General features: G+C 42.5%; 1 long non-coding RNA gene across 2 annotated transcripts; it reads left to right on the top strand.

Annotated features, from left to right (window-relative positions):
• The first annotated feature begins 10,831 nt into the window (after nucleotides 1-10,831).
• Nucleotides 10,832-12,879, top strand: LOC144145359 (uncharacterized). 2 transcript variants are annotated; one of them, XR_013317481.1, is made up of 3 exons: nucleotides 10,832-10,953; nucleotides 11,572-11,633; nucleotides 12,688-12,879. It is a non-coding gene; the product is annotated as an uncharacterized LOC144145359 (long non-coding RNA). The 2 variants fall into 2 exon arrangements; XR_013317482.1 differs by having other exon boundaries at nucleotides 10,898-10,993.
• The last annotated feature ends 837 nt before the right edge of the window (nucleotides 12,880-13,716 follow it).

Raw genomic sequence — 13,716 nt, forward strand, 5'->3', positions numbered from 1 at the left:
TTGCATTGGTACGGTCGACACGTTGTGAGAATACTGTACAATAGAAACTTTTGTGCTTGGAAAAAGGATTCAACAAATTCTGTGGTTACATTTCAAGCTGAGATGGCTACTGAGACGGGTCATCAATGCACCTCTACTCGTACACAAGTTAAGGATGGCTGCGTGGCTGTGAGAGGCTTTGTGTGGGGGCCACTGTTAGATCGGTTTCAACATTCATGGGGCCTCAAAAGGGCAATATGTTTTTCTTTTACAAAGCGTCAATAATGAAGATCATGGGTTCCTTTAAAAAGTTTTTTGTAATTGTACAGAGGAGCCAAGGACATCGGAGCTTGGGAAATCACGAATGGTTTAGCTGAAAGTGACCAAACCTCTTGGTACATGCTAACGTTGAATTCAGTTGCTCCTTTACCGCCATACAACACAGCTGCCTGCCTCACATCCCGTTTATTATATTGCAAACAGGAGCTGCATCATGAAACTGCTGCGAAGGAAATGAAGGAAATGCATTGTTTAAATTAAGATTTTTTAGCAATGAAAGCTTCCTTCGGCAGCACATTGACACTAAAATGGCTATGGGAAGGTCTGTTTCATTTGAAACCAACTTGCTGTTCTCTTTCCACTCTTAAATGTTCTAGGTACCAATCAGGAAAACCGTTACAGTCTAACATGTTTCAATTCAAAAGCTTTCATTTCAAATGTAACTCCCATACTCCATAAAAATGAGTTGCGTGTCATTTTAGGCACGCAAAATCTCGCGCAGCGCATCATTCTGCCAGTGGGCCATATCCTAATATCAATGCACACACTACGAAATCAGCTTGCACTTAATGCGTCAGATTGTCTGCTAGGAAGCATTTTAGCTTCGCCCCTCTCATCATCATTCACTTCGTGGAGATGGCGGGATTTTTAAAGACGATAGTCTTTCTTGGGCTACTTATACCCAGAAATTTCGGTCTGTCTGTCTGTATATATGCCTGTTTGTCTATCTGTCCGTCTGTCTGTGTGTGACTCCATTCAGCCACCTGGTCAAAGCAGGATTGATATTGCGCAATAGTCTTATATAATCACAGCCACATGTAAACGGGTAAGCCCGCTTTATATGTTCATACTTGGCAACTTTGTTGAACAAGAACAAGACTTTACGCAAATATAAGACTGAAAATTAGTACAAAAGAGATATTTACAGTGTTCCTTTATTCAAAAAGTCATGGATGCTTGGTTTTTCGATAGCAAATGATATTTTACATCTACTGCAGAAAACTGCCGCCTCCTAGTGGCATATGAAAAATCACGCGGCAACAGCAACGAAAGGTTAGGTTACACTAGCTAGGTTCCTCGTTCTATTTGGAATGCACGTGGAGCACACTCAAGCGGCTCTATACACCTCTAGTCGGCCGCCTCCATTCTCGCGCGTCTCCGCCGTACTGCAGTGCTGGCATCGAGGAACCCGGACTGTAAGCAGTGGAACACGGTAAATTGAAATCGCCTTGCACAAACCTTTACTGTGTTTACGTTGGGATGAGCGCGACGGTACAGGAACAGCATGAGAGGTGAGCGGGAAAGCAAAGGGGGTATTTCCTTGGCAAATGTCTGCGAAGACTATCGTCTTTTGACGACATTTGGAAAGAAAGGAACAGATACGCGTCCAATTTTTTTCTTGCATAGTTTGTTGTCAGTGCAGTATTTATTAGCAGAATCAGTTCTACAAATCACAGAAACGACTCGTTTCACGTTGAAAATACTTGACAAGCGTATGCTGCAAAATTTTGGAGCACGTATTGTATTCGAGCATTTTTCGTCACCTTCAAAATAATACGTTTTTTGTACATTATCAGCACGGCTTTAGGGTAGAGCATTCTTGCTCCACTCAGCTGATAGAATTTTCCTATGACGTGTTGCAAGTTTACGACCGTAGCCGTGAAACAAACTGTATATTACTGGACTTTCAAACTGGACACATCGACCGCCTAGAATCAATTCAGAATCGTGCTGCTCGTTTTGTAATTCATAATTACCAGTTTCCTACAAGTATTACTCAAATTAAGAACTCTCTTGGCTGGCCTAACCTTTCTTTGCGTCGGACACGTTTTCGCATTTGTTTCCTTCCTGATGTATACCTTCAGCGCAATGCCATTACCAGGAATCTATATTTACTACCACCAAACTACGCATCTACTCGGCGAGATCACCAATTTAAGATAAGAGAAGTAGCTGCGCATACCTCAATTTTTATGAATTCTTTCTTTCCCCATTCCATCAAGCATTGGAATCACCTTCCGCAACACGTCATGGGGATGATAAGCGACGATAAAGTTTTTGAATTGTTAACCCAGCATTTACTCAGTGAATAGTACTGCGTTTGTGCTTTTCCCTTCTTGCATTGTTTTAAACATCTGTCTTGTATATGTCCTGTTTTAAGCCATGTTTTGTGACTTTTTATGTCGTCTTTCATGCCTTGCTAGCAGTCCTTACCACATATCGTGCAACTGTTAACTGTGGTGCTTATGCCTATTTGTTTTTCATATTGTTGTTTGCTTGTACATTTTCATTACTTCTTTGTAAACTTTTTCCGACTATAGCTTTTCAAACTGTTAAGCGCAATTATTTATGCCTTGTGTGAATGCCCCCCTACTGTAATGCCCTCGGGCGAATGTAGGTACTTAAATAAATAAATAAAAAACAGTAACACACGATGCACCGCACGAACGAACAATCGGTTGCAGTGATGAGGCATAAGCGTAACTTGTTGTGTTTAAAGGGTCACTAAAGGCAACCAGCAAGGTGGTTTCCAACGGAAGTCGGACCTCCCCACAGCCATTTCAGCAGTGATTTAGTGCCAAGATGTCTCAAGTGCTGAGAAATCGCTGTTCAAATGCTCATCAAACGTGACGCAAACACGACTACAGTTGCTGTTTGCATCAGAATAAACCGGAAGCAAGTGGAGCAACGGTGATTTATAGCAGTATAGAAGTAACTGAATACAACATTACCACGTACTAAGGACTTTGGTCTGTTTCGTTCAAATCGCTCGTGCTTTCCCAAACTCCCCTGTCATTTCCCATTCGCAAAATGTTTCTAAGCTAAATGTTTCTCCATTGGACCCGTGATCAGTATTTACTTCATTGAAGAAAAACATTGGCCTTTTGAGGCCCCACAAGTGTTGACGTCGAACGATTTTCTCGTGCGTAGCACGCATGCTCCCTGGGAAAGCGGTACTGCCATCCCCAAGTATGAACCATCGAGCGGAAGCCAAGATCTTGCGCACGTCGAACCATTTAAGCCCTTCCGTCGAAACCGGGTTTTTGCTAGTTTCAAACTTCTTTAAAAACCCATCTGTAAGAGGGGTATAATAGTGTTCTCTGTGAGCTAATCTATCAACCTAGAGAGACTTCCATTTTAACTTCACTCTCATTAAAAGTTCTGCTGGAGTATATTGTGCGGAAGTCCAATCTTTTTTATCGCTGCAAAAGCCACGATGGTTCATGTACTGGCACTTGGTTTTATGAAGCCTTTGCATTCCGAATTTAAGTAATAAAATTCGCAGGGAACCTGGCCTAAAAATTTTATTACTGTACCGAATTATTAAGTTCGTTTCCCCATAGTGTCTGTTTTGTATTTTACGTGTGGGGAATTTTTTTTTCTTTTTTGCTTTTTCAGGCAGATATTTCTTTGACTCCATGCCTGCATTTCGTGAAAGGGGAAGTTAGCCTCCACATCAATGGCCAGCGTGTCTTGACTGCATCATCTTTACTGGGAGGACTGTGTAGTCTGTTTGCAACGTTCTGGGTTTTCAACACTCAACATCCCAAGAAGGCACAGAAAGCTCTAACGTTTGTGGAACATGCCTTTTTGGACCTTGCCAGCACCAAACCACGTGTGAAGGATTTAAAACTAATCATTTTTATCGCATCAATATCGCTCACTAAAATTTTATTTGTTTTCAATCCTGTAATCAATGGATAGTAGTCAAAAAGAATTGCGTATTATGTTTGACTTTTTCTTTTTTCTTTTTTTATCTTTGATGGGCCCTTCTGTATGCTGATAATACAGCTATCTTTTAGTGAAGCAATATGTATTAACGAACTAATATAACTTGAAAGAATTATCTAAATAATGTTGGCAACTCGTGCAAAATGAATCAACGAAAAATATCCGAAAACACGAATTTACTGGCTTTTCTTCTCACTCTAAAGAAGCTGTCGCGATACCACCCATTCTGTTCTATATCCTTGAAATTAAACTATCAGACTCGGTCCCTTTTCTTGGCGCATATGTGTCTTTAACAAAACGCACTGGTATTTTCCCCAGCGCATTTTTCGTTCTTTTATTACTCATTTATTCATAGCCATCTCATTGCTGTCTGTCTCCTACATAATTTATCTCTTGTGCGTTTACCATCTACAAAATTCTCGTTACCTTTCAATATGAAATCGTTACACAGCTCTCGCTTATTTCACCACCAATTGAAAATTTTTGTTGTTGTTGTAAACCACTGCAACCATTTTTTTCACTTTGTGTACTGAGTACTGATGCGTACTGATAATTTCTGATAATTACTGACGCGTTTTCGATCCTCAAGTATTATATAATGATTTCACTTAACATGTGGTTGTGTTTGTGCCTATCTGTTTTTCGCATATTTAAAGTTCTTGTAGTAATATTGTTTGTACAGTTTTTCAACTAGCACACAGCTCTCGCTCATTTCACCACTAATTAAAAGATTGTTTGTTGTTGTAAACAACTGCAACAATTTTTTTTACTTTGCGTACTGAGTACTGATGCGTACTGATAAAATTCTCATACGTTATGACGCGTTCTCGTTGCGCAAGTATTATATAATGATTTCACTTACCATGCGGCTGTGTTTGTGCTTATCTTTGTTTTTCGCGAATTTTCATTTCTTGTAGTAATATTGTTTCTACGGTTTGTTCAACGTGTATTGTATTGCTGTCTTCCATTCCTGACTGGCGAGGGGTTTTGCAATGAACCATTTGTGCTTTCTTATAGGAGGTCGCCCTAATTTTTTATTTCGAAACCTCCTTGCGTACACCATGTACCATGTAATCTTTAATGGGAAAATTAGTTTGAAATAAACCTGACACTGAGAAAAACCGTGTGAAATCGGTACTACCCATGCGGAACTAGAAATTCTTCCTTGTGCTCTTGAAAAAACTCCTTTCGGAAGGCCTACAAAACCACCGAAACTTCCGTAAAACTCCTTTCAAAAGAAATATATGCTTCCCTTGAACCTCCTAAAAACGCCCCTAAAATAACATAAGTACTTCCCGAGCGAGCGATAATAGGCTCCTATTCAACTGCCTAAAAATTTCATAAAGATCACTCAAAAACTACCTTCGAAAGGAATGAATACTTCATTTTGATCTCCTTAAATTCTCAAAAACATTTCTTAACACTCCCTAAATACCTCCTTTCTATCACCTAAAAACGCCCTGTTTTTGAGGAGGTAAACAAAACCTCCCTGTTTCATGTAGTAAAAAAACTCCTACCAGAAGGACCACTAGAGGACAAGAGAAAAAGAACCTTTAGGGAGTATATGGAAGGAAAAAAAGTTAAGAGTGTAACCCATTTCACTGGTACCCACCCCCCCAAATAACCTAAACGCGGGTATGTGACAGAATGGAAGTGCGTGCTAGGAGTGTGTGCAAAGAGGGAGACGTTGGGATAGGGAACGAAAGACAGGCTGGAGATCGGGTGCCCTCAGAAAGGCGACAATCACCCGAGGGGGACGACTATAGAGCAGCATACTTCGCCAACTCTGCCGGCACAGCGAAGCCCGCACAATGCGCTGTGTAATCGATTATGTCTAGGCACTCGATATTTGGGACGGATAGCCTGGCCATCATTCGCAGCACCGGGGCGCAGCACATCCTGAAGAAGACCAACCGCTCCTCCAGCATGTCGACGCACCCATGCAAGGTGCGGGGGAGCCTCGACTGGCCCCACGTTTTCGGGGACACCACGGGTTCTGGTGGGCCTACCGTTCGAGCCAGTCAAGGCTGTGGCGAAAGAAGATCCGAACTACCCTAAGAGCACCAGGCACCCCTTCTGGGGATGTCGTCCGTGAAGTCTGCGTTTCTACCATAGATGCGCCTGACGGAGCACATGTAGAACTGTGAAGCAGGTCTTTTTTGTCTTCGTGACATTTAGCCTCTTCTAGAACTGGGGTTGTTTCTCCTGGGATTACTTCTTTTCTTCTCCTTTTTTTAAAGAGTGTGTTTAGTGCCGTCTTTTTTGGCGCGTTCTCGTTGTATCCAGTTTCTCCAGCCCTTTCATAAATGTTTCCGGCTTCTCTTTAGACCCGCGTGGTCTCTGGTGCGTTGCCTGTCACGTGTGCGCCATCTTGTTGTTTATTCACAACCAAACCCTGATATTGTTGTACCGACAGTGTTTAAAAACGTTATTCTTTCATGGGCTCGGTAAATGGGGAAATTTAGTTCTGTCTGTCTGTCTGTCTGTCTGTCTGTCTGTCTGTCTGTCTGTCTGTCTGTCTGTCTGTCTGTCTGTCTGCCTGTCTCTCTGTCTTTCTGTCTGTCTCTTTGTCTTTCTGTTTTTCTGACTGTCTGTCAATCGCATCAGCAGTCTGGCGAAAAGTAAAGGAACACTTGAACCACACGTTTATATAGGCAAAGTTGTGCGAATAACAATCTTGAACATACTTAATGCCGTTGAACAGTCTGAGGAAAAAGAAAACACTTTGATGGAAGTTATTGTAGTACCGCAGCAGCAGAGAGATTTTGAACTTTAGAAGAACCTGCCAGACAGAAACAGGTAAACGTAGACATGTCAATAACAGCATCAACTGGCAGTAGCCACTAACGTTGGTAGAGCATCATAGCAAAATGCGTAAAGCCAGAGACGCCTCTAGGTTTGCGGCGTTTGCCGAGTAACCCTTTGCAGACTACGCAATGTGCAACAGCCTCGGATTGAAGGGGTAGACCATCCAACCTGAAAGAAAGGAAGCAGCAACGGAGGGCAACGGTGATCAACAACGAAAAGTCCAAAGCCTATACCACGCATGCCGATGTAGCACGGGGACACAAACGCGAGCCGCCATAGAGCGCACGTCTAAGAGAAGACAGTGTTGCTGCGACGGCGTGGCGATCTCTATGGCAAGAGGAATGGTAAAAGGTGGAAGCGCACTCGACCTCTGTTGGAGTTTCACATATTTTTGTAGATCTCGGAAGGGCGATGGTCGCGAAGGGGGTGTTGTGCATCGACAGAAAACTCCCCTACACCGTGCTTATTTTACGGACAGCGAGATTCGTTGTGGCCGGGTACTGCGCAATAGCAGCATAGCGAACCACGACGGGGTTTTCACCGAAAGTAGGTTTTCCAAAAGTTGGGGTGGTCACCGCATGTTGAAGCGTAGCTGACATTAGATCCAAGCACGGAGCCTCCTGGTGCTGAAGTTCAAGCGGGCGAGGGAGACAAACCGCAGCCGCATGGGCCTTGGCTTCGGACTCGCAGGGAGTTTCTGGCGTCAGGAGGTTTCCAGTCCTGCGGCTGCATTACTTCTCTAATGGCTGCCGTGAGAGGAGCAACCAGAGACGTCGTTGGGAAGAACTTCCTTTGCCCTTCCGGACTACTGCGCGGGTGGCCTCTCTTAGCGTATCAACACAAATGCGCATTCCGTGCGTGCTTTCGCATCCACCACTGCAAGCACTAAACTTTCATACTGCGTAGCACGCGTTTTAAGGACCTTCTGAAACGGGCTAGCAGCGTCCACGAATTCGAAGACGGTGTGGCGCGCAAAACGGGCAAGCCCAGCAAACGTTTTTTTTTCCCTCCAGGCATTGGATTGCCTAACTTTATGAATGCCATTTCAATTGCAGCTCGCCGGAACAGTCTCTTCACCTCTTTCCAAACACAACACTTTCGTTAGGGTGTTGCGTACGCTTGTCCAGCAAGACTGCCACCCGCTCTTTCTGCTTAACTGTATTGAATGCAATTAAAATTGCGTAATTAAACCTTGACTAAGTCGAAACCTCAGCCGTCATTTAGGACTTACGGGACCATGGTGTAGACTAGGATTATGTAAAAATGGTAGAGGATATTTACATTGGGTCCACAGCTACCATCATGCTCTGTAAAGAGAGCAGTGCAATACCTATAAGGAAGGGTGTCAGACCAGAAAACACAATCTTTCCAATGTTATTCACAGTGTCTTTACAAGAACTATTCTGAACATTAGATGGGAAACAGGTGGGAGTAACTATTAATGGAGAATACCTCAGTAACCTAAGATTTGCTGATGATATTGCCTTGTTAAGTAACTCGGGAGATTAATTGCAAAGGGTGCTTACCGCACTGGATAAACAGAGTAGAACCGTGGGCCTGAAAATTAGTATGAAGAAAACAAATGTAATGATCGGTATCCTCGGGACAGCACAGTTATTTGAGATAGGTGATGAGGCCGTAGAAGTTGTAAACGAATATATCTACTTAGGCCAATCTGTGACCCCAGATCTCAACCATGAGGCGAAGATGACTAGAAGGATAAGAATTGGGTGGTGCGCAATCGGCAGGTATTGTCAGATAATGAGCGGCATCCTGCCATTGTCCATTAAGGCAAATGTTTATGACAGCTGCATCTTACCAGTACTCACCTACGGGGCAGAAACTTGAGGCTCACTAAAAGGGTTCAATCTAAATTGAGGATGATTCAGCGAGCAATGAAACGAAAATGATAAGTGTAGCACTAAGGTAGAAGAAAAGAGCGGAGTGGATCAGGGAACATACTCGTGTTTTGGACATATTACTAGAAATTAAGAAGAAATGGACGTGGGCCGGGAATGTTGTCGAAGGCAAGATAACCGTTGGTCATTAGGGGTGATGATTAAAACCTTGATAGTACTCTTGGGAGCACGCTACGTTTTTCTACAAATGTGTGCTTGATCTTCAAAGTAAAAGAGCAAATGTCTCCGAGCTTCGTCTTCGTCTCAGCGGGTAAGCAACATGAACTATTCGACTTTCTCCAAGCAGTCTTCGGGAGCCTCCAATATGACCCCTGAAAGATAATCCATGTCGTGATGGACCATTTTGCGAAGTGGCCGGTCCCTACAAACAAATCGCAGTCATCCCGCCACCTACGTGGGTAAGGGGAGAGCCCATGATATTGCAAGCAACGATTTCCTTGGGTAGCTTGTTTTCGACCGGTGGCAGCAATTTCTACAGGAATACACTCCGCGTTTTATTCTCTGGCCGTCATGACCCATTTCGGCATACCTCAGCCCATCCTGTCTTATGTTTGGCGAAGTTAAAGAACGACATAACTCGTCCCATGCCTTTCTGCCAAACCTGTGTCCAGCCATTCCACAATAACGAACGTAATGAGTAAAACGTTCCTAAACTTTTGGGGTACAAAAGTGTGGAAAGCAAATGTATACGCTGCATCATCTGCATGCGAAATACAACGCGCAAGGAGAAAATCCTCAGCTAACATGTATGAGATAAACACAGCTGTTGCTTATAGGTTCAGCGCCTTGTGTCGGTTGTGCTCAACAACGTTACGGCAAAACCCGTCTGCTGGCGATTTTTCTGCTGAGCAGCGTAACTCAGTGTGCCCAAGCTTCCACGGTGCCCACGACTGCCCGAACGTCCGCGTCTAAAAATGACTTCTGCGGGGTGCCTCGTAGCGCATCAGCGACATCATCCGGCGACCCCTTACTGTGCTACATGGAAAAATCATAGGGCGATAGCGTAAGCACGCAGCGCGGATGACGTTCAAAATTATTCTTAAAATGCTGCAGCCATGTAAATGTGTTGCAGCCTATCTGATTCATGAAGGACGCACCGCTTAAATACAAGCCAAATTTTTCAGGACAAACATGATTGACACACGCGTCCGGACTGTGTTTACTACTCCACTCATTAACCGTAGTAGTTATTATCGCAATCCTTACGTTCACAGACGTTCACTGAAAAAGTCAACATTTCGACCGAACTTTTATTTCTTTCACTGTCATCAAAACTAAGACACGGTAAATAAAATAATACAGGCCACTGTAAGCCTCTTTAAAGGTTGGATGATTATGCATCAAACATTTTCCTTTTACTCGGAAGTACTTCATGGCTGTTATTCTGGGTCGAGACAATAGTTATTCATTTGTCATTGTGAGGAACGTATTTTATGCGTAGTTTATTTTTCTAAACCTACATTTATTTTAAAGGAAAATAGGCACACTCATAGATTCTGTTTGTGCCTTGCTATGTCTAATTTATGTAAAAAAAATTGCATTTCTGCGAGAACATATTCTTACCAAGAATGACTCCTTGTGCACGATAAGGGCAAAGGGGATTGGCCACTTGCAAGCTTTTTTTTTTTACTTTTTATAAGTGACAGTATTGGTCAGGGCAACGTGACCGCCGCCATTTCAGTTTTTATTTTGGCTCTTGCTAGGTCAATGAGCCCTAAAACAGTATTCGGGTAATAAAAACATGCGTCAATGGCGTTCGCCCTCTATCCAGGGATGGCAACAGCTGTTTTGTCAGTTACGTTCTAACCGACGGTTCTCTCAACCCGCCTAAATCCGCAAAACAAATACTTATTTTTCCTCGAAGTCTCTTGTAGCACATGCTGGGGGTCGTGTTGTGTTCACCGGACGAGGTCACTCAATAAACAAAAGTCAACATTTTGTGGTGCCTGCACGACGTAGATGCAGGTACTTTTCTCTATGCTATGTTTCTGCTCATTCCAATAAAATATTATAGGTGAGCTTTGCCCTTTCCACTACAATACCTATACCTCAGGCTTACTATGTTTATTTCCAGGCAGTCACTGCCCTTTTTTAATTGCACCTGTGCCAATCTTTCGTCATTGGCATGATCACTGTTGACAGTAGGGCAGCAGTATATAATGTCTGACGCCGGGCTCCATCTGCACCTACAATTCGAGAAACATTTGGCTTGGGCTAGCAGAGCAATTCTGTTTTGGTGAGTGGAGTGTTACAAGTAGTTGCTGCAAGACTATCAGGTGTGCGATTTTTTTTTCTCGTGGTTGAAATTGCTTTAGCGGAATTTTTACCGTTAAGTAGAATATTTGAAGGATATGTGTATCGCTACTGAATATATAGAGGATGTCCCCACTATCATACACCAAGCTTTTAAAAAAAGTGTAATGGCGATACTCGAAGAAAATCTAGCGCATAATGTTTGCAGTACTGTTGAGAAGCGAACAGTATTTTTCTTTTTATGAGAATAATTATTTGTAATGAAATTCTAACTCAAAAATTACCTTAATGACACTTCATTGATTAGGACAGGACTTCTCGACTTCGATAATAATTATAAAGAATTTGTTAAGTCACATTAAATATGCTGCCTGCTTCTCCACAATACTGCAAACATTACGCACGAGGTTTTCTTCGGGTTACGCCATTACTCGTTTTATAAATCTTGGTGCATGCTAGCTGGGACACCTTGTATAGCAGCAGAATAACCTTGCGTAGCATACTCAGTGAAAATGTGACAGCAAGGTGATTATGTGTATTCCGAATCTCTGTTTTCCACCTCATAATAAAACTGTGCATTCCACCTGTTTTTATTCAACAGAAGACGCACCATGCTTCGTGTTTTTGGATTCCCTATTCTGCTTCTCTTCGCTGTCATCCTCGGTAAAGCTCCTTATGTTTTAAGATTTAATGTGAAAATCACTTCTTTGCCATTTAGTTCAATTCGAAATTTTTGTGTCGCTATCATTTCTCTTACAATTAGAGCAGAGTATGTCAATATCACTAGTCGGCCGCCTCTACGAACGAATTCATTAAGCGCATTTTTCTCTGTCCAAATATTATGCGGACGAGTAGCAGAAAATTTGTAGCGCGTTTGCTTTAAGCTGTGAACTTGTTTAAAACGACATTTTTTTTCAGAGGAAGGCCATACTTAAAAAAAACTTAACAACAAAGCCCGCTCCTTATTCTTACAAATGTTTAACGGTGGCCTTTTTTCGGAATCTAGACCATCGCTCAAAATGAAGGCACTCTAAATTTATGTGCAAATTAGTAAAAACACTACAAAGAGGAAGTTACGTTAAACCAGAGCAGTGAAGGTGAATAAAGGTTATTACACCTGTCTGGATAGCTGCAAGTTATGTTTTGTATAATAAAAAGGTCTCAAATTATTCGTAATGTATTCCAACAGTGGCCGCCTGCCCATACGGTCGTTTTTTGTACTATTGCCAGCCATAGAAAGTTTGATGTGTCCAGTCCTACATATAATAAGTAAAACAAGGCCTAGCTAAAAAAAGGCACACAGGCAAAGTGCTCAAAGTGCTCAGAGTGCTCAGAGTAGTTCACAAATTGCTGCACTTGTCTTTTGTGTATTGTAGCTCTACAGTCGAAAACACTTTTTCAGTGTCCGAACTGTCTAAGTGTGTTTCTTGTATTTTGTGCAAGTTTTATTTAAAATAGTAGTGATGTAGATCTTTCACTATGGAATGGTTGTGAAAAAGTTAACTATTGTGGTTTGTTTACCAATCGTTATCCAGTTCCTAGAAAGGTGCCCAAAAATAAACAGTCTTACTATAAAATACGTGGAGTCAAGCTCTCTACTGAGGATTTTGCCGAATGTTCAATACAACTGAACTACACGGCGCCCTCTACCATTTTGAACGTGGCTTTGTAGTAGATAGTTTTTACAACCGCATGACTGTTTCTTGTCTTTAAACAGCCTTCCTCGCAACTCCAAGTGCAGCCGCCATTGGTGCAGTGAGGGGAAACAATGGAGTTGGAGGCGGCCGATCTGAGGGAGAAATTGCCCGCGCCGAAGAAAGGGCTGCTGAAAAATAAAGAACAACTGGTTCAAAATAGAATAGGGTCACGTGGTTGCAAGGAACGCCAATAAACGTTTGAGGAAAATCGGTCTGTATTCTATGGAGTTTTATTTGCAACTGTAGGCCTCTGTGCTCGCGGGATTATAAGGGTTTATTACGTTCAATTGATTTCGGCCGGTCTGCAACACACTATGTAGTATAAATGGTGTTGGTGGGGCTCTACAAAAGAACAGTGGGAAATCGGCGCGTGGCCTCGCTGACGTTTTGGGATGTCATATTCGAAATAATTTCAATAACAGCAGAAACAGAGTTAGGCATCTCTTTGCCTTCGTTATGCTGTGTGTAGTGGTTTGTCTCTGCTTGTGTTAATCATTTCATGCAGCTAAGCATAAATCAATGCTTAGTTAAAATCTTGAAAGCCGAGAAAGTCAACTGTTTGATATAAAATTTGCGTTAGCACAAAAAAGCCCGAAGCAGTGCAAATGCTATCAGTAAAACGATCCGGCGTTCAGCGGAGTTAGTTATAATAACAGGATTCTCTACACGAAAACGCCATTCCAGCATGCTTAGCAGTTACAAGGGGATATCAGACACGCCAATACCGAGATTTCAGTGCCCTACACCAACAAGGTCTCAGTGCTCACAGGTGGGAGTTAAATCACCATCTAAAACACCTGATCACGAAGAACTATGATAAATGGACGATAATTACAAGAAATAGCTTGTTTTAAGATAGTGTTTACAAGCCTTGAAGTTACACAGACATGACAGCGCCTCAGATATCCGCAAATGAGACATAATATGCAAACCGTTGCCGACCACTTTACAAGAGGAGAATGAATGCTCCACGGCTTTGCTTAGAATTTAAAGGGAAGCTGCCGAGAGGGCAGTTGGTTGGAATATGTAAACTTTGAAGTGTGCTCAAA

The sequence above is a fragment of the Haemaphysalis longicornis genome, unplaced genomic scaffold, assembly GCF_048455015.1.
Source record: "Haemaphysalis longicornis isolate Haplotype H1 unplaced genomic scaffold, Haemaphysalis longicornis Haplotype H1 scaffold_7, whole genome shotgun sequence".
In the NCBI taxonomy this organism is placed as follows: Eukaryota; Metazoa; Arthropoda; class Arachnida; order Ixodida; family Ixodidae; genus Haemaphysalis; species Haemaphysalis longicornis.